Source organism: Saccostrea cucullata, unplaced genomic scaffold (genome assembly GCF_032062105.1).
Source record: "Saccostrea cucullata isolate Sc308-1 unplaced genomic scaffold, CSIRO_AGI_Scuc_v1 ctg4253, whole genome shotgun sequence".
In the NCBI taxonomy this organism is placed as follows: domain Eukaryota; kingdom Metazoa; phylum Mollusca; class Bivalvia; order Ostreida; family Ostreidae; genus Saccostrea; species Saccostrea cuccullata.
The window spans coordinates 32,891-55,612 of NW_026939352.1; the positions used below are offsets into that span (position 1 = coordinate 32,891).

General features: G+C 32.1%; 1 long non-coding RNA gene and 1 pseudogene across 1 annotated transcript; one reads left to right on the forward strand and one right to left on the reverse strand.

The window, feature by feature from the left end:
- Positions 1 to 660: 660 nt before the first annotated feature.
- Positions 661 to 22,337, reverse strand: LOC134252932 (polyunsaturated fatty acid 5-lipoxygenase-like; annotated as a pseudogene).
- LOC134252933 (uncharacterized) lies at positions 10,795 to 18,790 on the forward strand. The gene is made up of 3 exons (XR_009989045.1): positions 10,795 to 10,932; positions 17,561 to 17,665; positions 18,688 to 18,790. It is a non-coding gene; the product is annotated as an uncharacterized LOC134252933 (long non-coding RNA).
- Positions 22,338 to 22,722: the final 385 nt, after the last annotated feature.

Consider the following 22,722-nt stretch of genomic DNA (forward strand, 5'->3'; position numbering starts at 1 on the left):
GAATGAATCATTAACATTGTAAAAGGCTTTAAGATGTTTTCTTGTTTAATTATATGAATGTGAATGTAAGCGAACAAGGTGATGAAAATACTTATAGAGCGCGACAAATTAGAAGGCGAAAAATTGAATTGAATAATAAAATTGTCTTAGTTTGATATTTCATCCAACATATTGTCATATTGTAATTTTTTAATTTACCAACTGGTAGTAAATACAAAAATTACAAGTTTTGATATTGTATTTTTTCCTGATATACTTTATTTTATCAAATAAAATATACAACATATACTACCACCCGGTAAATTTAACATTTACAAAATGACAATATTAATTCGTACATATATATTTAATAACATCTCTCAATTTACAAAAATCTCAAACAGACTAAAATTATTTGTCTACGACATCAAATACGTAGAAAACCAAGGACAAAAAAGAATTTCAACTCAGCATTTTTAACTTCTTAAATTCACACAATGAATATGATACAAATCTAAGACATCTGAAGCTATGGGCTTTCTGCCATGTTAACCAATTTCATTTCTGTAAATATATGTATTCTAACAATTTCTACATTTATTTATATTTTTCAAACAATTATTTATTAATCTATTTTACTACATATATGTCTTTATCAAAACAGAAAAGTTCATAAAATAATTCTGAAATACGAATACAAAGATATTTTCTTTAAAAAAAAAACAGATGTGTTCACAAATAACACTTTTAATACTTCTTGCAGAATTAAATGCTGATGGAATTCGGGATTTCCTCCGGTAGAAGATATTCATACCCTCTCTCCAGCTTTTCGTTTCTTTCATGAATCTTTGAACTGATGTTTTTCAGATCTTTTCTGAATCTGTAAAAAAAATAAACATTCTCAATTTTTTTTTAATATATCTTTTGAAACATTGTATGTTGTTTTACCGCTTTCGAAAATTTTTCACCTATATATAGAAACGTCGCCATATACCGTTGAAGGGATTGAAATTTTGACCTTTGATCAACAATTACAATCTGCCACAGTTGAGGTTGAGTTGAGTTAAGTTGCGGTTGTAAACTTTTTATCTGAACTTCTGTACGTACATTCATATGTACATGTATATATTTACACTTTAAAATTACTTCGTGCAAAACAAAACTACAAATACCCTTACCAAAATACTCACCTTCTGGCAACATCTTCTGGCATTATTGCCGCAATATTGCAGCAACATTCTGGCAATACATTGCAGCAATATTGCGTCAACATCGTTTTCGTATGTAAATTAGATTTGCGGCAATATTGCCAGAAAAGTGTTGCGGCAATATTGTAGCAACATTCTGCAGTATATTGCAGCAATATTGTGGCAATATCGTTTTCCGTATGTAAATTAGATTTGCGGCAATATTACCAGAAAGGTGTTGCGGCAATGTTGCTGCAAAGCAATTGCAGTACATGTATTATTTCAGGTTTTGCTGCAGCAATATTGGGGCAACACTGCAGTACTACCCATATAAATTGGTATTTAATAGAAAAAATTATCTATCAGTCTTACAATCAACAAATTGTGCTGAGGAACATAAAAATCAATAGCATAATAAGCTACAGAGTCAGTAAGAAATAGCTACTTAAGCTTAATGTTATTCTTTGAAAAGATAGAAAAATTTTGTTGAAAAAAGATGTGTTTTTGAAACAAGCGGCAACAAAGTTTGAAAAACCATTATTAGCATATACTAGTAGGCCACAGTCAAAGCCACAAGGTCATTGATCTTGATGTCATTTGAAAGAACTTAATTAGTGGGATATTCATCTTAAATATGAAGTCTCTGTAATCTCTTATGGTTCAAAATTTATGGTAGAGGTTCAAAAAGGCTATTTTTAGCATATAGATCACAGCAGAGTTCACAAGGTCATTGATCTTGGTGTCATTTGAAAGAGCATGATTAGTGGAGAATGCATACCAAATATAAGGTTGCCATCTTTCATGGTTCAAAAGTTATGTCGAAGGTTCAAAAATCTATTTTAAGCATATGGGTCACAGCCAAGGTTCTTGTCAAAGACCTTGGTGTCATTTTAAAGACCTAAATTAGTTGAGTATGCATACTAAATATATAGTCTCTATTTACTCATGGTTTTTAAATTATGGCGAATATTCAATAAAAACTATTTTTAGCATATAGGTCACAGTCAAGGTCACAAGGTCATTGACCTTGGTGTCATTTGAAAGGACTTAATAAGTGGAATATGCATACCAAATATGAAGTCTCTATCTTTCACTGGTTCAAAAGTTATTACTTATGGCGAAGGTTAAAGTTTACAAACATACAGGACAAAAACAATATGCGCCCCCAATCTATCAATCTGGGCACATAAAAAATGTGTATATAAAAATATTAATATGCCACTGTAAAAATGTCCAGCAACTCTGCATCATATTTATCAAATAACCTAATTAGTTAGCTGCCCATCACATATTCCCCAATGCCAATTAATCAGTATAATGTATAATATATAGCTTGTTTGTAATTTCCAAAATATATACATATGGCACATAAAATTCACAAAAATGAGATAATCATAGTTTCACAATCGATAAACTAGGTTTATCGGTTGTAAACTATAGTTTACGGACTGTAAACTATAGTTAACAACGTTAATCTATATTTTACATCTGTAAACTATAGTTAACAAACGTGAATCTATGTTTATCAACAAAATCCATGGTTAATGCTTATTACAGACAGATAAACTTAGATTATCATTCGTAAACTATAGTTAACAACCGTCAAATATAGTTTTACAGATGAAAACTATACTATAGTTAACGGTTTGTAAACTATAGTTTACAGTCGATAAACCTAGTTTATCAATTGTGAAACTAGGTTTATCTCATTTTTGTGAATTTGGCATGCCATATATATAGAATCATTATTTTCTTGCAGGTATTCAAATTTATGCAATAAATTAATTATATATGTTCATGCATTTAATTGATAACATGCATTCATCTTTTCCTGCAACAGTGGTATGATATATATAAGACATACAAGTATAGTATACATGCATAGTTGAAATACAGTACATGTAATTTTTCTTATTTTATCTCCATAGAATCATTCATCTAAAAAAGAATATGGTTTTGACTTACCAAGTTTGATATATATATATATATATATATACCATGAAAACAGAGTTAGACATTCCTATAATTCTTTCAAAAGGCCATGCCATGGAAACTGCTGAAATTCTTTTTTTCTGGCTATTCCACATTATTCAGTCTTACAAGTCATCATGTCTAATTCTATTGTACATAATTAACAGCTTCAATTAACTTGATACCATTCAATAATGAAGCAAAACATGCTTGCCTTTGAATTCCCTCCATTTTATTTAAAAAGAGGAAGTAAATGACTGAGCATGCTCACAAATGCCTAAAGAGTAATCCTAGATCTTCTGGCGACATTCTGGCAAGACTGCCAGAAAGTTTTTTTCTGGCAGTATTGCCAGAATGTCACCAGAAGTTGTTGCCGCTAGCGGTGATATTTCACTAACCCAAAAATGATGACAAAAATGTGTTGCTGCAATGTTGCTGCAATATAGCGGCAATATTGCTGCAATAATTTTACTTTGGTAAGGGTAGTAAAATAGTTTTTTTTCCCACACGAATCTACTGGTTCATCGATAGGCGTGGTTAAAAAAATCACGCGTGGGGCGGGACGAAAGGCTAAAGCAGATCTTGTAGCCCGTGAACTTGCGAAATCAAGAGCATATATTTAAGGAATAACAACATCGCGCACGTGTGCGAAGCTCCTGTTACCTATCTACATGCTTTTTTGAGGTAATTGATTGAATAGTCGAATTAATATATTTGATAATTGGAATTTTTTGACCAATATTTTTGTTAAAATGTATTTAGTATGTACAATTACCGACAGAAGGATATATAGTTTTCATACAGTGAATTGTTTTAAAATCATGGAAATAGCGCATATGCCGGCGTAATAGTAATTATTGACTTTTTGACACCAACACCGTGCGCGACGTCATTAGATTTTCATTACAAGATGATATGGGACTTTGAACGAAAAAAAGTAATTTAATGCTAAATCAGCAAAATATCTACAATCGTACAATTTACTGAAAACAAAGGACAGGTTCTAGGGCCTACTGATATGGATTTTTTTTAAAAAATATATCTCCATAAAATAAAAGCATGTAAATTTAAAATACAATGTTGAACAAGTTTCGTTATTTCTATTAGGTTTTTTTTTTAATAAGGCAAACCATGCTCATACTTTCCTCCCGCAATATGCATGCAGAAGGGTGCAGATAATTTAATGCCACGTGTTTTCAATTACCTGCATTATATAATTAGCGGCATTACTGGGTTTTTATTTATCCTCCATAAAAAATGTTAGCAAAAAAAAAAGTAACGTCAAATAAATTTCCTAGAACTTCACGTAAAATAACGTTACCGAAACTGACACCAACACCGTGCGCAACGTCAAGTTCGTCATTTTTATGCCCCCGTAAACAAAGTTTCGGGGGTATATAGTTTGTGTCGTGTCCGTCTGTCTGTCTGTCTCTCTGTCTGTCTGTTTGTCTGTTTGTCCGCAAAAACCTTGCCCATAACTTTTGATTCAGTGGAGGCATGACTTTCATATTTCACATGTGTATTTCTTGTGTTAAGGCCTTTCTTTGGATACCACCAAATTTAACCTTTTGACCTTGACCTTGGAGTTTGACCCACTTTTACATAAAAATGTTAAACTTTTACTTTGGCCATATCTTTTGAACAGTGGATACCAGGACATTTATACTTCACATATGTATTCTTTGTTGAAAGACTTTTCATTGGATACCAACAACCTTGACCCTTTGTCCTTGACCTTGTAGATTTCTTTACCTGTGAAAAAACATTAACCTTGGCCATAACTTCTAAACGGTAAGGGACAGGGCTTTCATACTTCATATATGTAATCCTTGTGAGAAGACCCTTCATTGGATACCAAGCATTTTGACCTTGATCTATGAGTTTGACCTACTTTAAAAAGGCAAACCTTGACCATAACTTTTAAAGGGTTGGGGCTAGTGCTTTCATACGTCACATAGTTAATCCTTGTGACAAGACTTTTCATTTGATAACAAAAACTTTCACCCTCTGACCTTGACCTTGAAGTTTGACTTACTTTTTAAAAAATTTAACCTTGGCCATAACTTATGAACGGGGTTAGGGCTAGGACTTCCATACTCTTCATAAGTATTCTATGTGGCAAGACCTTTACTTGGATACCAATTACCTTGACCTTTTGACCTTGGAGTTTTTTTGTACTTATTGAAAAACTTTAACTTTGGCCCACTTTCAAAATTCACAATGGTTTTCCAGTGAGAATACCCTACTTTTGGTACCAATTAATTAAATTTGAATTTAAGAAAAGTTTAATCCTTGCTATGTTGCCAAACGGGGGCATCAGTGTTTCACAAACACATCTTGTTTTTTTTTTTGTTTTTTTTTTTTGGTTTTATGACAATGCATGACCAGTCAATTGGATTGCGTGATAATCGTCGGCGTTTATGTAAATTATCAAGCAAGCCAATCGACTGATCACAACATGAAACCAAAAAAGAATTTCCTTAGATTACCAGAACTCTGATCTCATGACAGCAAGTTACAGGTAACATGTCTACAGATTTCATGTAGTTGTAAAATATATGAGGGATTCTAGGGACCAATATCTGTATAAAAAAACTGTTTATCGACCCAAATTTACACCAAGGGTGAAAATAACAAAAATTCCATCTACAAACATCATGGAGAAGACAATGTAACTAAAGGACTTTCAATAAACAGGATGTTTTGTAGAGAATTAGCTTACTATACCTAAATTGTGTGAGAATAAAACAGGAAAGAGAGTGTAACAGACTTATGGTTTCTTTAGAAAAAAATGTACATATAAACGTAACATTAAGATGCCTTACTCTTCCACAATTGCTACTGCTGGTGGGTCATAAATATAGTTTACTTCAAAGTCACCGAGAGCGTTAGTACTCCGTTCACTCAGGATCTTCCCGATAATCATAGTCTCCAGAGTTGAAGACCTGTCAACAAGAGCCTTCACTACTTCCTCTTCTTGCAATGGCCTCTTGAATTAAAAGAAATCAAATATATCAAATTTTAGTAACCCTGCCTAAGAAATAAATAAAATAAAAACAAACAAATTCAAAGATTCGAATTTCTAGTCTCGGGCAAAGAATTAGACCTCGAATTTGATTGGCTAAAAATCTGTTTCTAAAATTATATCGTAAAAACATCGTAGTGTTTTTATGGAAAATATAACACTATGAAATTTTATTTATTCCATGCAATATTTAAAATCTGGAATTGAATTTTTAAACCCACGCATTCTTTAATTTTTCTCTTTGCCCGATACTAGAACATACAATTCTATGGTACAGTTTTACTTTCCACTCGGCGAGCAGAGTTTTGACGCTGAATACGGAGATTAAAGAAAATAAAGACAAGCATGCCAGATATGGTTGTGTAGATAAATTATCGTAGAAGACATAGGTATAAATAGTTTACCCGTGCATTTCCTATGAAAGTGGAAATGAGCGCGATTCTAAGGCAGGGGGGTACTCGGTGTATATCGGAGTTAGATACTTTGTGTTATTATTATACTATGGGTCAAAAATTTATTACAGAAACAAGTGCCTGTGGTAGGGTGGGTCGAACTTTTTTCAGTATCAATTCTTTTCCAATCACTACCCTTTACCCCTTTATTGACCTAAACTGCAACGTTTCTTTGGAAAGTAGAGAGGCTTAACGTATACGTACAACCAAATTTTCATTGCCTATGTTATGTCTATCTTTGCAAAAAGAAGTGGGGGAGGGGAATAAGCCCCCCCCCCCGTTCCGACGCCTATGTGGAATATTGTCTTGCTTGTGTGTCCTGTCTTGTGCATCATTTAAAAAACTAAACATATACAGTTGTAGAATTTAAAAGTTATATGAGAAAGACTTCTAAAATGTTAAGCTACACCTACACAAAGATCAAGGACGTGGGGTCAAATATTATTATAAAATATACATGTGAAAAAAAAATGGCGATAGCTCTGTCTCTTATCGAATCAACTGAGAGAGACTTGAATGGGAATGCAGGTGATGAAGGTATATTGCTGTATATACTAAGGGAAGGGAACTGGACAATTGAAAAGTTAGTCATCTTGTTTGTCATATAGATTGGTTGTTATAGATGACCATGATTAATTCCATAATAAATCATGTATATATGTGAAACAGATGTGTCAGACTCTGTGGTATCTTTTATCTCAAGCTCACCAGGATATATCGTATCGATTTGAGAATGGAAATAACCATTGTTAAATGACAATACATCGTCAATATATCTAAATTTGGAGTTGCAGCCACAAGAAGTGTTTTATTTTATTTTCACGCATAAGAATTCGAGCAAATTCTACTTTTAATGAATACAAAAATAACGGGGCGTAATTGGTACCGATGAGAATTCCAAAAGATTGTTGGAAGACGTGACCTCCAAAACACATAGATATTGTCAATCAGAAACTCGGGCATCTTCTTGATATCAACTTCATACTACTTGTATATACAATTAGATTATTTTTTAACAAAATAATTTTGCAAATGACCAATGACAAGGTAAGTAAGTTTGAGAGTTCCATTTTTATTGCAAAATAATGCAGCTATAAATGATATAAAAAAAGCCTAGACTTAAATTGTTGTACATCAAGTTGAAAAGTGGTGTTTATGTTGTTGATTTTGATCAAATGTTGTGACTTCAAATGTTCCACAAGTTCCTTCGAATTTTTAAGTATCCACATCTGATTTACACCACTTCTCAAATATATTGTTGCACAGTATTCTTAAAGTCTCTCCTTCAATTCTGTTAATATCATAGTGAGGAGTAAAGAAAGAACCTCGGTAGAACATTTACAGGAACCCGTTATGTATCTGTGTTTGTAAGGATATTAATGAAGTTAAAGGTGCCATGTTCTAAATTTTGAATTTACTGGGTGGGAGTACTAAATTTTGTGTATTTACTCCCACCCGGTAAATCAAAATTTAGAACATGACAGAAGGTCATAATAGAAAATAGCTCTTCAGAGCTAATTTTATTTGTTGATGTACCCGACCTTAATCAAATATTATCTTATCTTATGCGACTGCATGGAATTAAAAATATGCGCAAAGTCACGCGCACTCGAATTAGTCCAAAATTCTCGGAAATGCATATACCTCACATTTTATTATGGTAGTTTTGTTACTTCATGTTTATTTGTAAATACATTGGTCAGTACCTTATCCTTTGGGGGTATTCCATTCATTTTTGTTGGATAGTTCGGGGAAATCCATAGGTATCGTACTGTGGAAAGTTGAGAGCAGCATGTACTACACTACAGGTGTAAATAACGGAAGTAAACACAAGTATCAAGTCCTCTGCTGAACTGAACTTCCCGTCTTTGAATGGAACGCCCTAATATATATATAAAGAAAACTAGAGTTTGTTTCATTGAAAGAAATTGAAACTGGGTACCTAAAGGATTTTAAGGTAACACCGAATCATTTTTTTTATCATAGCTGGGTAATCATAGGAAAATAACTTCAACAATTAAAATTAACAAGAGGCCCACGGACCTAACAGGTCGACTGAGTTTCATGTAACAACTTCACAGCAATTAAATTCGGTTCGTGCTTTAATTCAGAGGCCACGGAATTCACAATTTTGAAAGAGGCACCATTGCTTATCCGCTGCATTTCATTTCCGGAAACATGCATAGCATTTCAGACATTTTTTAATTTCATTTCCGACATTTTTGTTTTCATTTCCGACATAATTTTCTTTTCTTTTCTGCGCGGCAATTCAATGTTTTTCTAAGTAAAAGAAAATTGAATTTTAAAAGTATTTACACTAAAATATTAATAATTTAGAAAAAAAACCATCTAGTATACATGTGTGCATACATGTAGCACTAAGTCTAGGTAAAAGAGTTCAATGAGCATTAAACTTTTTCACCATATTTAATGTGTACTAAATTAAATGTCAGTGACAGCACCATACTTATGTCCAAGTCACTAATATATTTACGAAATTGGATTTCAATGATATATTTATGATTTATTCCTTTAAATTTTTCATAAGTAAAGTTATCAAAACTTTTACAATAGGTACTGCATATGTATTTGAAAAATGTCCGAAATGAAAACAAAAAAATTTCGGAAATAAAAACTAAAAAATGTCGGAAATGAAAAGTTGATAATTACCAAAAATTCCGGAAATGAAATGCAGCTGCATCATGGGTATTATGCCAATGATCTTGGTACATATTTATGATGAAGAAAGGTACCTCTTTCACCTTGCTTAATTTCAAGGCCCCTGGATCAGACGTATGGGGAGGTATATTGTCTTAAAATAAATCAATGCATGTTATGCAGCTGCTTATCAAAATACACACTAAGCATGCTTACTTTGGTCAATTAAAACCCAGAGGTAGACGAGAATAACAAAGTGAAAATGCATTTCCACTTTATAACCAGTTGTGCACCGCACCACACAGGAACCACTAAACCCAAAGTCACGTATTTCAAAATTTTGGAAATTTTAATATAAATTTGATTTAATTATTTATGGTTGATGAATACCAAAGAGCAGATTTCAAAGCATTGATTTATTTTAAGACAGTATACCTCCCATACCTCTGATCCAGGGGCCTTGACATTAAGCAAGGTGAAAGAGGTGCCATTCTTCATCATAAATATGTACCAAGATCATTGGCATAATACCCATGAGCAAAGGGAAAAAATAAAAAATTCATGCATTTTCACAATATAATCATATAACCACCTAACACCAGAACCCTTGACATAAGGACTATGGAATTCACAAATTTGGAAAAGGCATCCTTCCTCATCATAATTTTATACATAGTGAGTTCGTTTAATATCATTGTACCAGGATCATGAAACAGTCTTAGACTTAAGTAACGTTTTACTAATTCTAGTAAAACATGAATATTTTGACTTAAGCATAAGATGTTTCGTGATCCTGGGGCCAGGAGCTAAGACTTTAAGATTTTTCAAGAATTTATATCAATAGACATATATAACTTATAATATAATATAACACTAGAACCACTATCCCTGGGGTCATGAAATTCACAATTTTGGCAGAGGCACCCTTATTCAAAGTAACCGTCTACTTGGTTAGCTTATTCTATACACAGGAGCAGAGAAGAGAAGATTTTTAAATAATTAATGTATTTTCACTATATAATCAATAGAGCTAACACCATAACCCGATTCAAGGGGCCATGAAATTCACAAATTTGGAAGAGGCATTCTTGCTCATTATATAAACCTGGTTAGTTTATTTAATATCCAGGAGCAGAGAAGATTTTCAAAGAATTCATGCACATTAACTATATAACCAAAAGAGCACCGCTTTAACACTAGAGCCCTTGATCCTGGGACCATGAAATTCACAATTTTGGAAGAGGCAGTCTTATTCATTATAACAACGTACTTGGTTAGTTTATTTAAAAAGCCCGAGCAAAGAAGGCGATTTTCAAAGAACTCATGCATTTCACTAAATAACCTATAAAGCCCCGCCCTAGTACTAGAACCCCTACTTATAAATTTCACAATTTTAGAAGAGGACTCAATGCTATTACAAACATGCTAACAGTTTGACTTATTTAATGAAGAAAATTGCATTGATTTAAGTGGTTTTTGCATCACCCCTCAGGCCCAAGGGGTGCAGGGACCTTGAATTTCATAATTTTTGTTCCCCTAGACGTATAGATGGTTTATAACAAAATTGGTTGAGTGGTTGCAGAGTAGAAGCTGAAAATGTTTAAGTATTAACGCACGACGGACGACGACAGACAAAAACAGATAACAATAGGTCACTTGAGTGAACTCAGTACCCGTGAATATGAAGTTTACAAGTCTGATAGAAAACACCCTCTATAACTTTTTATAATAGTTGTACATATTTTGCCTGTTAAGTACATTGTACATGTACCCAGGAACAGAGAAAGCATTTACTAAAGATTAAAATTCGGTCTTCCTATATAGTCAGAAGAGTCTCACTCACGAGATCCCCCGAGGCTTAGCCATGCATTAAAAACTTTTGGTGGGGTCACCATGCTCATCGTTACCATGTAAATATTGACTGCTAATAAGCAGTTGCAGAGAGGATTCAAAATAATATATTAAATTTTACACTGCACATGTTTAATACATGTATAATACATGTATATAGAATAACCCTCCTTTCTATCTTAACCCATTGGGCCCTGATTTTCACAGTTCATTACTTATCATTTACTTAGTTTGTTCACTAATTAGACCCTGATGCAAAAATGATTGCAGAAAGAAATACATGTCCAATGTTTTATTTTAGCAATGACGCACTAAACCGTACAATAGAAACTCTGAAATGAGGCCATGAATTTCTCAATTTAGTTGATTTTTATGGTCTTTATAGAGAAGAACCGGAAAATGTGCACACGATGCACAACGCCATACCAGCAATCTGATGTTGTTGGGTTTTTTTCAGATAATAAGGAGAGTTCAATTTTCGCAGACACCATATAACACGATTAACCCAAAGATGTGCAATGTTATCAAATATATTATATTTCACATTTGAGAAACCTTTTTCATAATAATAGCTAAATCTGATTGAAAACAATAGCATTGTTACCAAAATTCCGCAGCATTCTTCACACTTTGGCATTGTTAATTCACGTCCAAAGTTTTGAATTTCAGCATCGTTGTTAATTTTATCAGGTGTGTCTGTTGTATAAAATAAAACTTACATTACAAATAAAGGAATACATATGACTCAAAATTAAGTTACAAATAAAAAAGTGTGATATCTACGAGTATGTTTCTGTTTCTTAACTTCGAATCTCAGTCAATTGTTTTGTCTTTTGTTTGATCTAAATATTATCCTAAAATTTATTTTTAAAACCAGATAAAGGAATACGCACCGTAGTAGAGATGGACATATTTGGTGACGTAATTTCGAATAGCCTCAAACAATTCAAGAGTATCGTCACGCTGATAGAATGTTGGTAGAATTTTTCCATCCTTGCAATATAACTGTCAAAGTATGTTTCAAACGAAAGAACTTTAACATTTCAATGCGTAAAACAGATTAAATTTAATTTATCTTAGGTATATAAAATTCTGTGTGAATTCCCTTATGCACAATTCCATCGATATCTATGACAGGTGCGTGAACATGCTCATTTTTACCTGTCAGTCGTACAAATACACGACATATTGAGATAACGTTAGCGCGACATTATTACAGTGTACATTTAAAATACGTGATATTGACTTTATTTGTGTAATAGGTGATGCCTTTATAAAATTCCAGTTTAAGGATATCTGATCCTCAGCCAGGAAGGATAACTCCAAAAATTAATATTTAATTTGAAATGCATCAAAATAAAGCTTGAAAATGAATTTTTTTCATGCAACAATTTTCATTTTATTCATCTTTATAAGATTCAAGGTTTTAGGAAGTCTTAGAAAAGGTCTTATAAAAGTTGACATTTGTACCCTATAAAAGAAAAAAAAATTGATACAGTTTGAGAGAAATAAGATTTTCTTGAATCCAGCCTTAGATACCAATGCTTATTAGCATGATATGAAATAAAAATTGATTTGTGGTGTCTTGCAATGATAGCAAAAGCCTTTTACACTATGTATTATAGAATACATGTCGGAAATAGAACACAACAAGCAAATTCAAAGACTTGTGGTCCCCCGCTTTCGGTGTCTTTGTTGGTGAGATTTTTTTTTTTATGACATATTGTGTCTAATATGAACATCCTGTCATATGTCATTTCTTAGAAATTATCATTGAAGTTGATTTTTTTGAAGGATGAAAACCCTTATCCTGACCGTCAAAAGGTTATGGCCAAAGTTAACGTTTTTAAAAGTAGGTCAACTCCAAGGTCAAGATCAAAGGGTCAAAGTTGTTGATGAAAGGTTTTCTCACAAGGATTACATATGTGAAGTATGAAAGCCCGAGCCCTTACCGTTCAAAAGATGTGGTCAAGGTTAAAGTTTTTACATAAGTACGTAAATCTTTAAGGTCAAGGTCAAAAGGTAAAAGTTGTTGATATCCAATGAAAGGACTTGCCACAAAGAATACATATGTGAAATATAAAAGTCCTAGTATCTACCGTTCAAAAATTGTGACCAAAGTTAAAGTTTTTTTTAAAGTAGTTAAAACTCCAATGTCAAGGACAAAGGGTAAAAGTTGTTGGTATCCAATGAAAGGTCTTCTCAAAAAGATAACATATGTGAAGTACGAAAGCCCTAGCCCTCACCGTTCAAAAGTTATGGTCAAGGTTAAAGTTTTTTCATAAGTATGTAAATCTCCAATGTCAAGGTCAAAAGGTCAAGGTTGTTGGTATCCAATGAAATGTCTTGCAACAAGGAAAACATAAGTGAAATATAAAAGTCCTAGTATCTACTGTTTAAAAGTTGTGACCAAGGTTAAAGTTTTTAAAAAGTAGTTAAAACCCCAAGGTCAAGGTCAAAGGGTAAAAGTACTTGGTATCCAGTAAAAGGTCTTCTCACAAGGATTACATATGTGAAGTACGAAAGCCTTAGTCCTCACCTTTCAAAACTTATGGTCAAGGTTAACTTTTTTCATAAGTACGTAAATCTCCAAGGTCAAGGTCAAAAGGTCAGGGTTGTTGGTATCCAATGAAAGGTCTTGCCACAAACAATACATTTGTGAAATATGAAAGTCCTAGTACCTTCCATTCAAAAGTTATGGCTAAAGTAAAAGTTTGAAATTTATGTGTAAAAGTGGGTCAATCTCCAAGGTCAAGGTCAAAAGGTCAAATTTGGTGGTACCCAAAGAAAGGTCTTGTCACAAGGCATACACATGTGAAATATGAAAGTCATAGCTCTACTAAATCAAAAGTTATGGGCAAGGTTAAAGTTTTTGTGACGGACAGACTGACAGACTGACAGACGGACAGACTGACGGACAGACGAATGAGATTTAATGTCCCCTCGCTTTCGCGAAAGCGGGGGACAAAAAATACCAAATAAGTATAAAAACTATGACAATTTCTCTAAATGCCTTGATACCTATCATTTTTTAACCAGAAATATATTTGTTGATCAATTTGCAATTAGAAAATTCTGATATCCCAATTCGCTTTTTCTGCAAAAATAGTGGAAATTTGACAATTTTCCCTATATAATATGATTAACTGTAATTTTTAACTTTAAAGAAATACTGTGGATAAATTTACATAACTTTATGGATTCAGAGATACTTTTATGAGTATATTTGATTACTTAACTGCTAATATTATAAACCTGAGGATCGGACTACCTTAATACTATTTGGAAATTTTATAATAGATTTTTTTATATTTCAAAATTTAAGGAAAAATGTATGAAAAAATTAAACTTTGGAAAAATTGTCTTCATTACGTTGGCATATTGTAGAGGACCCCTGTAATGGAATTTGGTTTATTGGAACGAATGACACTGTAGTTTTATGTGGCACCTCCACAGGCACTTGTTTCGGAAATAAATTTTTAACCTATAGTATAATAATAATAACACAGCTATTGTTATACTATAGGTTAAAAATTTATTTCCGAAACAAGTGCCTGTGGGCACCTCTAAATAGAACGTGTATCACGCTAATGTATTAACTGCATCTTTTTATAAATCAGTAAAACAACTTTTATGTTTATTACTCTGTGTAGCAAACAATAAAAAATTTAAAATATAATTTGAATAGAAAAGTGGGATGCTTATGGTGACGGAGATTGGGTACTCGGGATATTGACCATTTCTGAATTGTGCGAAAATATACTTGAAAATTAGAAAAATGACTGAAAGAATTTGGCACGGATATTCTCCTGCAAATTTGCCAAAATCGTGTTAAAATGTCATTTAATAAGGTCAAAAATACTCCTAAAAACTAAAGAAGAAAGAGTAATGATGTTACAAACCCCTCTTTCTTTCAAAAATTCTGGATAGGTTCCTTCTATATCCATTCTCCAAGAGCTTGTCCTAAACGAATTAAATTTTATTTAAAATTAGTTACATTTTAAATGAACGAAAAAGTAAAACAAGATGATCTTTACAGCCACCTAGATTTTTGACAGATATACAGAATTTAAAAGAAATATAAACTAAATATGTAGTTCATACGGAAGTCTAAAAGTGCAAACCAGAAATAAATATAGAAAAACGAAATTATTAAATAATTTTGTTTTTTCTTTATTTAATAATTTCGCTTTTCTTTATTAAATAATTTCGTTTCTCTTTATTCAATAATTTCGTTTTTCTTTATTTAATAATTTCGTTTTTTTTTTATTAAGGGCATACGCAACGTACATCACCTACTGATACTTTTTCAAGATATTCTAAATTTAAACTTACAATACCATTACATTTGCTCAGACAAAAAATGAGCGTGCGTTACCAGGGGTTTTGAAAAGATATCAAATTGTGAACATTTTTGCATTATTCAAAGAAAAATGTACAAAAATTACAAAGCATAAATTACAGATTTTTTTTTCATCAAATTTGTTTTAGAAGAGGTATACAAATCCATATATAAACATTAAAAGTATTGCACAGGGTTCCTTCATTTAGTGGAACTCTTCAACTCCAAGGAAGAACCCAATAAGCTCAAACTACATTGCGTATGACCTTAATAATTTCGTTTTTCTTTATTTCATAATTTCATTTTTCTTTTTTTTTTTATTTTTGGTCTGCACTATTGTGCTTCTGTAGTTTTCAGTAAGGAAAATCCTAAAATTCTACAAAATGATTTTGATGTAGTTTCATTCATATAAAATTTTACACGTTTATATAAAAATACAAACAGCAGCTAGCACCAAGGCATTTTAAATTGTGCAAAATAAATATCAGTCAACTATTGAAGTTCATAGTCTTTAAAGACACATGGACACAGTTTCAACAGATTTCTTTAAAACAAATATTACTGTTTACAATACCTAAATAAGTCAATCTTAATGACCAGCATACAGCATTATTGTAAATAATAGCCTTTATGTAATCTATGATGTAATGTAGTTCAACTTTCATGTTTGTTTGAGTCTTATTGTGTTATTAGCTGTCTCCTTTGAAAAAAGTTGTAATTAGCCAATCGTAACGCTTATTCAAATCACGTGACACAAGATAGCGTCTTTTCATGATTTAGAAGTGCCAAGAAATTCACAAATTTGTTTTGAGAAATTTACGTCTTCAGGAGTGTTTTTATCGTTTTTACGAACTTATTGCATTGTTTTTTACCAATCGGAAGACTACAAAACAAGATTACATCAGTGAAAAGTAAGTGATTTGCGGATTTTTTGAGTGTTTTTGTCCCAGGGATAGACAGGAGCTTTTTGTTTTGACAACTTTGTGGTTTATATACTTTTTATTTGTCAAAATATTTTTGCCAAAGTAATGTTTGTTTGCAACAGGGGAGATACCGTTGCCAAATTTATTGTTCTTTGTACTCAGGAAATATCCCGGTGATCTCCCCTTAACTTTATCTGTGTTATATACTTATTGTCATTTAATAAATGACAATTCTCACTCAGTATACATTGTTTGTTATATTTCAACTTTTGCGGTAAGCCAGATCACTAGGGTTACATAAAACATTTTAACATCATTTGTTGATTTACATGGGAATGATATATAACTTAAAATTAATATTCTTCATAAAGTAAAACAAGGCTTGTGCCTTCTTTTTCTTTACACATAAAAAACATCATATTTATTAAAAAGAACGAGATTCAACAAATCACTAGAAAGTATCTAATCATATATAGAATTAATTTCTAATTTTCTATATTTAAAAAAAATGCTATAAATGAATATAAATTAGTATATTTAACCTATGTATACAGTAACATGACGCGTTTCCAGATTATATAACATCCCAGCTTATTCGATACTTAAGAGGTTAAGCCGATGTTTTTCATACCAATTGTAGGGCAGTTATTTCTACACAGACACAAATTGCAATAGATCAATTAATGAGTTCATCTGCGAGACTCATTAATTTCACAAGTGAATTCAGCGTAAATAAAACATGTACTATATTTTTTCTCTCTAGAAGTAGATATTTGCGGGGAACATAAAAAAAACAATCCATTATAAACTCACCCTTTTGCAATTAGTTCAAGAATACCTTTGAATCCCACCACCATTGTTTTATCAATAAATCCTCCAGGTGATAAAAGTGTGTCAAGACCGAGGCTGATAATGTCCAAAATGAAAAATAAAAGAATGTTACATAGTTATTTTACGCTTGCGTTAAACCTTGTAAGAACAATATTGATTAAATCGTTGTACCTTTCAAAAAGCTTTCACGCGCCAGTAAGAGAAAGGTAGACAGTTTGGAAATATTGAAATACATTGTTAAGATTAATTTAGTTCTTGCTTTCGGAGATTTCTACGTAACTATATAACTTTTTATATATTAACCTTTATAATACATACTCATTGATGGCAATAATATAGAGAAGATGTGGCGCCAACAGTTTAAACATGGGATGGGAAGGAGACAGAGATCTATTGGCTGCTATACACACGCCTTCCATTGCTAGATGTGTGAAACCTAAATAAAGGTAATTGTATTGAATATCATCTACTTATATTTGACATCTCGCTAACCTATTCTATATGCACATAGCATTTTGTTCTTCATTCTTATTACAGAAATATTAAGTAGACTTGCCTGTTTTATGACACTTTACCTTTGTTGATTTTTTTAATTTGTTAATTAAATCAAGGAAGACTTTTTTATATCAAAATTACATCTCAACTGGTATTGAATAAAAAAAAAACTTGAATCGATTACCACTTTTAATTCTGTTGACTTTCTTTTTCGAGTTTGTTAATAGTTAGAATATTTAATTATGACAAACCTGACAAAAAGGTATAAAAAACATTCTACAATTTTTCATTTAAAATTATGAACATTCTGTTTTGCAACAAAGAAGGTGGTTGCGACTACATGTGTATAGTACTAAATGTACTTAGAGTGACAGATATATTATGCTTTCCTTAAAATATTTCCCATTGTTTTACCTTTATAAAGAGCTTTCTATATATTAATTACGTATAAAAAGTCCAATAAAAGAAATGTTTATTATCCAACAATTTCACTATTGACCGACCTGCCGGTCTAACATAAGAATTGTTAAACCGCAAAGTCACTGCTACGTCACAAATAATTAATCATCGTTCATTATCGGCGACACGGAAATAGCCGAAGTTAAGAGCTGCAAGAGTTGTTGCTAATACCAAGGTAAGGAAGAAGGGAAGAGTATGTTTTGTGATTAATAATTTTTGTGATATAATAGAAATAAAATTGATTTTATTTATTCACATGTTGTTTTATATTTACTGATTTAGCCATAATTTTCCATATAAGCTAATTGATAATATAGCGTGTATTTATTAAATCATTAGTGAGCAGTGAAGGGTATAACAAAACAGTTATAGACTGGGATTCGGGCAACATATGATTTGTTGGATTGTTGTTAGATTGTTGGCCTGCGGCCTCGGGCAACATTTACACCTTCAGGTCCAACAAATCATATGTTGCCCTCATACCCAGTCAATAACTGTATAATATTCTACCTAGATGAGCTATTCCTTGGTGATAATTTGAGTCCCCTACGTTGTACCACATTTTGGCCATCAACCATGTATAAGGTGGATCACTGGGCAGAAACACCTGAAATATATAGTAGGTCATACCTCAATCATTCAATGGACGATCTTACAGTAAAGACTCAATAACCTTTACTCTCAATACGATTTCTTTTAGAAGTTTCATCAAGACGTTGTTCTTACTGGATTATCTGATCCTTTTTGTTGAAAAAGTTGTATCGCAACTGGCAATAGTTGATTTTTACTGTTAACGAAGAAAAGGGCGATGGGAGTCGGACACTGTAATTTTCAGAAAAAGAGCTTAGAGAACATTTTATCAAATATATAGTCATCTTTAAAGCTGTTATTACTAACTACTATTTAGTGGATGCATCAAAAGAAATGTTGGGTGAATCACACGCATAACAAATATCGCGTGTTTATTTATTTTCGCGGTATGTATTATATTTAATAGCCTATTACACTCGACCACAGTACTAAATCTAGTGTATAAACACAAATTCCATATACGTATATGCGACTTACAACATAACCATCGACTACAGAAATTCCATCCAGTATTTCTAGATCAATGATAAACAGTCGTTTGTCAGTGATGGCTTGGGATAAACTCAATTCACCTAGAAAAGGTTTGATCATTTCCTCGGTCACCCCAAACCTGAAGGAAATGAAGTTCAAATTGTAAGAATACCATTATTTTTTATCACTGAATAAAACTGGAAACGTGATTGTTGTTTTTGTTGACATACATAATAGTGACATGCATTTTATTTCTTAAATATAATAATCGATGTATTAATTGAGTCTGAAGATAAGCATTAATTATGGCCCCTACTTGTCTGGTATATGTGTACAGAGCCGAATCAGATTGGGATTGACACTGTTTAATCGTTGCCATCCAAAACTTTGATCGCTCTCCCAATCCTTCATCCCCTAATGATTTAAAGTATGTTGCAAGATTTTTGTAGTACGATTGATAAACGATTCAGAAGATTTTCACTATTGGCAATATTTAAGTATCATACTTTACACTATCCATTTTTAAACTATTAAAATCCCATGAAGAAATTTCTTTAAGTTTTACACTTTAAAAGACAATAAGAACGATAAGATTAATGTATCTATAGCAATGCTTAAAATAAAATAATACAACAGAAATATGTTACCTTCGGCTCTCCAAATGTTTTTGAGTAGACACTTGTTAAGTCGTCTAAAGTTTTCCATGATCCATCTCCAAAAATCATCTGCAATGTTGTACAAGCCTTCAGACCGACATATCTTCGTTTCAGGTCAAACTGATAATGTAAAAGGGCTTTTATAAATTAAAATTACCCCACGTCATTTTCTTCTTTTTTTTCTATATAGCAAAATATAGAAAAAAAGAAGAAGCCCTTGTCTCCACTATTGACATTATTTACTAATTTTGAATTATCGCTTAAGTGAAATGTATAGAGATAAAAAAAAATTTTCAAGCTCAAAAGGCCATTAAGCAATATAAAATAAAAATAGACCAAGCACAGCCCTCCAAAACCTTAGAGATTGGATCAGGTGCCATGGAGGAGTTTCTCCCAAGATACGTATAACCGATCAATACACAAGTTCCAATAAATTATTTGATGGCCATAAAAATATTTAAATTATTTGTTAATGGACCCTCTTACACCTTTAAGACTTTGAACAAAATTGTACAGCCTTAAAATTATCTAGTTCATGTTCGTTTTTTTTTTTGTGTGTGTACCCACGAATATAATGGCCTATAAATTAGTATGAAATTAGTATCACTAAGCAGCATTTGACATAATGAGAAATTGTGTTTACTGACAGGGTAATTGTATCAACCATAGAACTAAAGAAATGATTACTTTAAACTAGAATGTTGATATTTTTTTATTTACTTATTTATTTGTCAATAATTGACATCGTTTTAGAAAATGTCCACAAATGGACCATGTTCTTGCCTATCAAATCAAGTGAAACGTGTACATGTAAAAGATTGTATTGCTACATAAGTAAGGTGTATTTACATATGAATAGAAATAACCACTGTTAATCAACAACACTTTGTTAATTGTCGAGTTGAAGACAACAACAAATGTTTTCTTATTTTCACGTACCTTATTTTAATCAAATTCCGCTTTATATGAATACAAAATTAGGTATGCTATTAACGGGACGCAATTGTTACTCGTGGGAATTTCAAATAGATAGTTGGAAATCCTAATCTCCTTAATATTTTTTGGGTTCAATTCTGTAATTTCATTTTTTTTTCAGAAGTTCCTCTTACTATCCACATCTGATTTTAACCACTTCTCGTATATATTGTTGCACTGTACGTACTTTTGAAGTTTCTCCTTGATTACTCTTGATATTTCAGCGAGGAGTATGGTAGAAATTTACTGAAACCCGCTATAAATTTTGTTATACGTATCAACAATTTCTAAAACGAGGTAAATTATTGACAAGCAAATTTATGAAAACAAAAATATCATTAGTCTCGTTTAAAGTCATCATTTCATAAGTTTTTTTTGGTTGATACAATGATCTTGTGAGTAAGGACAATTTATCACTGAGTCAAATGCTGACTGACGTTCTTCATATAAATGCTGACTGACGTTTTTCATATGAATTGTTAGTCCATTATTAATACAATGCTTTGACGAAGGTTTTTTTCCGTTATTTCCCGATCATTTACCCTATACCCTCTTCTAACATTTGTGTTGTTCATAGATTTTTAAGATCAATAACTATTTAGTTCATCTTTATGAATCAAGAAAATATACCATTGCAAAAAAATGGTTAAAGTATAATTGTTTGATCATATCCAGAGATTGCAAATTAATAAAAAAAATGTATTAAAAAGATACACATGTACCATTGTAGAAAAGGGTGAACGTATAATTGTTTGGACATCTACAGAGATTGCAAAGTTAGAAATTGGGCACCTACCTCATGACAAAAAGAAAACTCTTCATCCTCAGGAACATTTTTAACCTACGATGAAATAAGTCAACAAAGACAATAAATATATTCTACTTCAGAATAAATTTATATATATATATATATATATATATATATATATATATATATATATATATATATATATATATATATATATATATATATATATATATATATATAACGACAGGTTTACATCTGTACCTGCATGGGTAATCCTGGGGCTTTCTCCTCAAATTGGTACAGCTTCCTTTTCTCATCCAACTCAGCACTGCGCTGTTGCGGCCGAGAATCAAACTGTGGCAGAGAGACATCATATCGTCCAACATAGAGGTCAACGCAAGGGCGAATCCACCGAAGTATTGGGAAAACACTAGTATTTCTGCTCCTCTGATTGGTTACTTCAATTTTTTCAATGAACCAATCGCAGAACATGCCCGCTTTGTCTCTTCGCAACCTGATCTCATTTACTTCAGGAATATCTGTAATATCTTGTATGGTAAAGCAATCGGTCTTGCATCGTTCAAAGTCATCTCTAAACCAACAATCAAGATTGGCCGACTTTGTTTGCTTCCCACAGCTCCCCAGTAGAACAATATCTATGTTGGCATCTGTACCCGCACCCAGTTTATCCCCTGTCTTCACTTGAATTTCGTAGCTTGTCATTGCAGATATTACTTGAGTTGATTACTGGTGAAGTAATGAAATACAGTAGTTATAAGATGATAAAGGACGTCGTTTTTATGTTTCGTATTTGAACTTTGCACACCATCACCATCTGACCACTGACCCGGATATTTATTATATCCTTGTATGTTACATGTAGGAAACAAGCCAGGGACGGTTGAATTGTCTATTTACAAGTTTACTTGGCTTATGCAATTTTATTTGGCATTTTCTATAAATCTATAATTCATTTGTTAAACATGGCACCCTACTCTGCCTACACATATGAAATGGAATCGGGTAAAAATTGCATATGGACCATTCAAATACATAGTGTACATGTAATCTAATTATGGTTGGAACGTGTCATTTGATTGGATTTTTA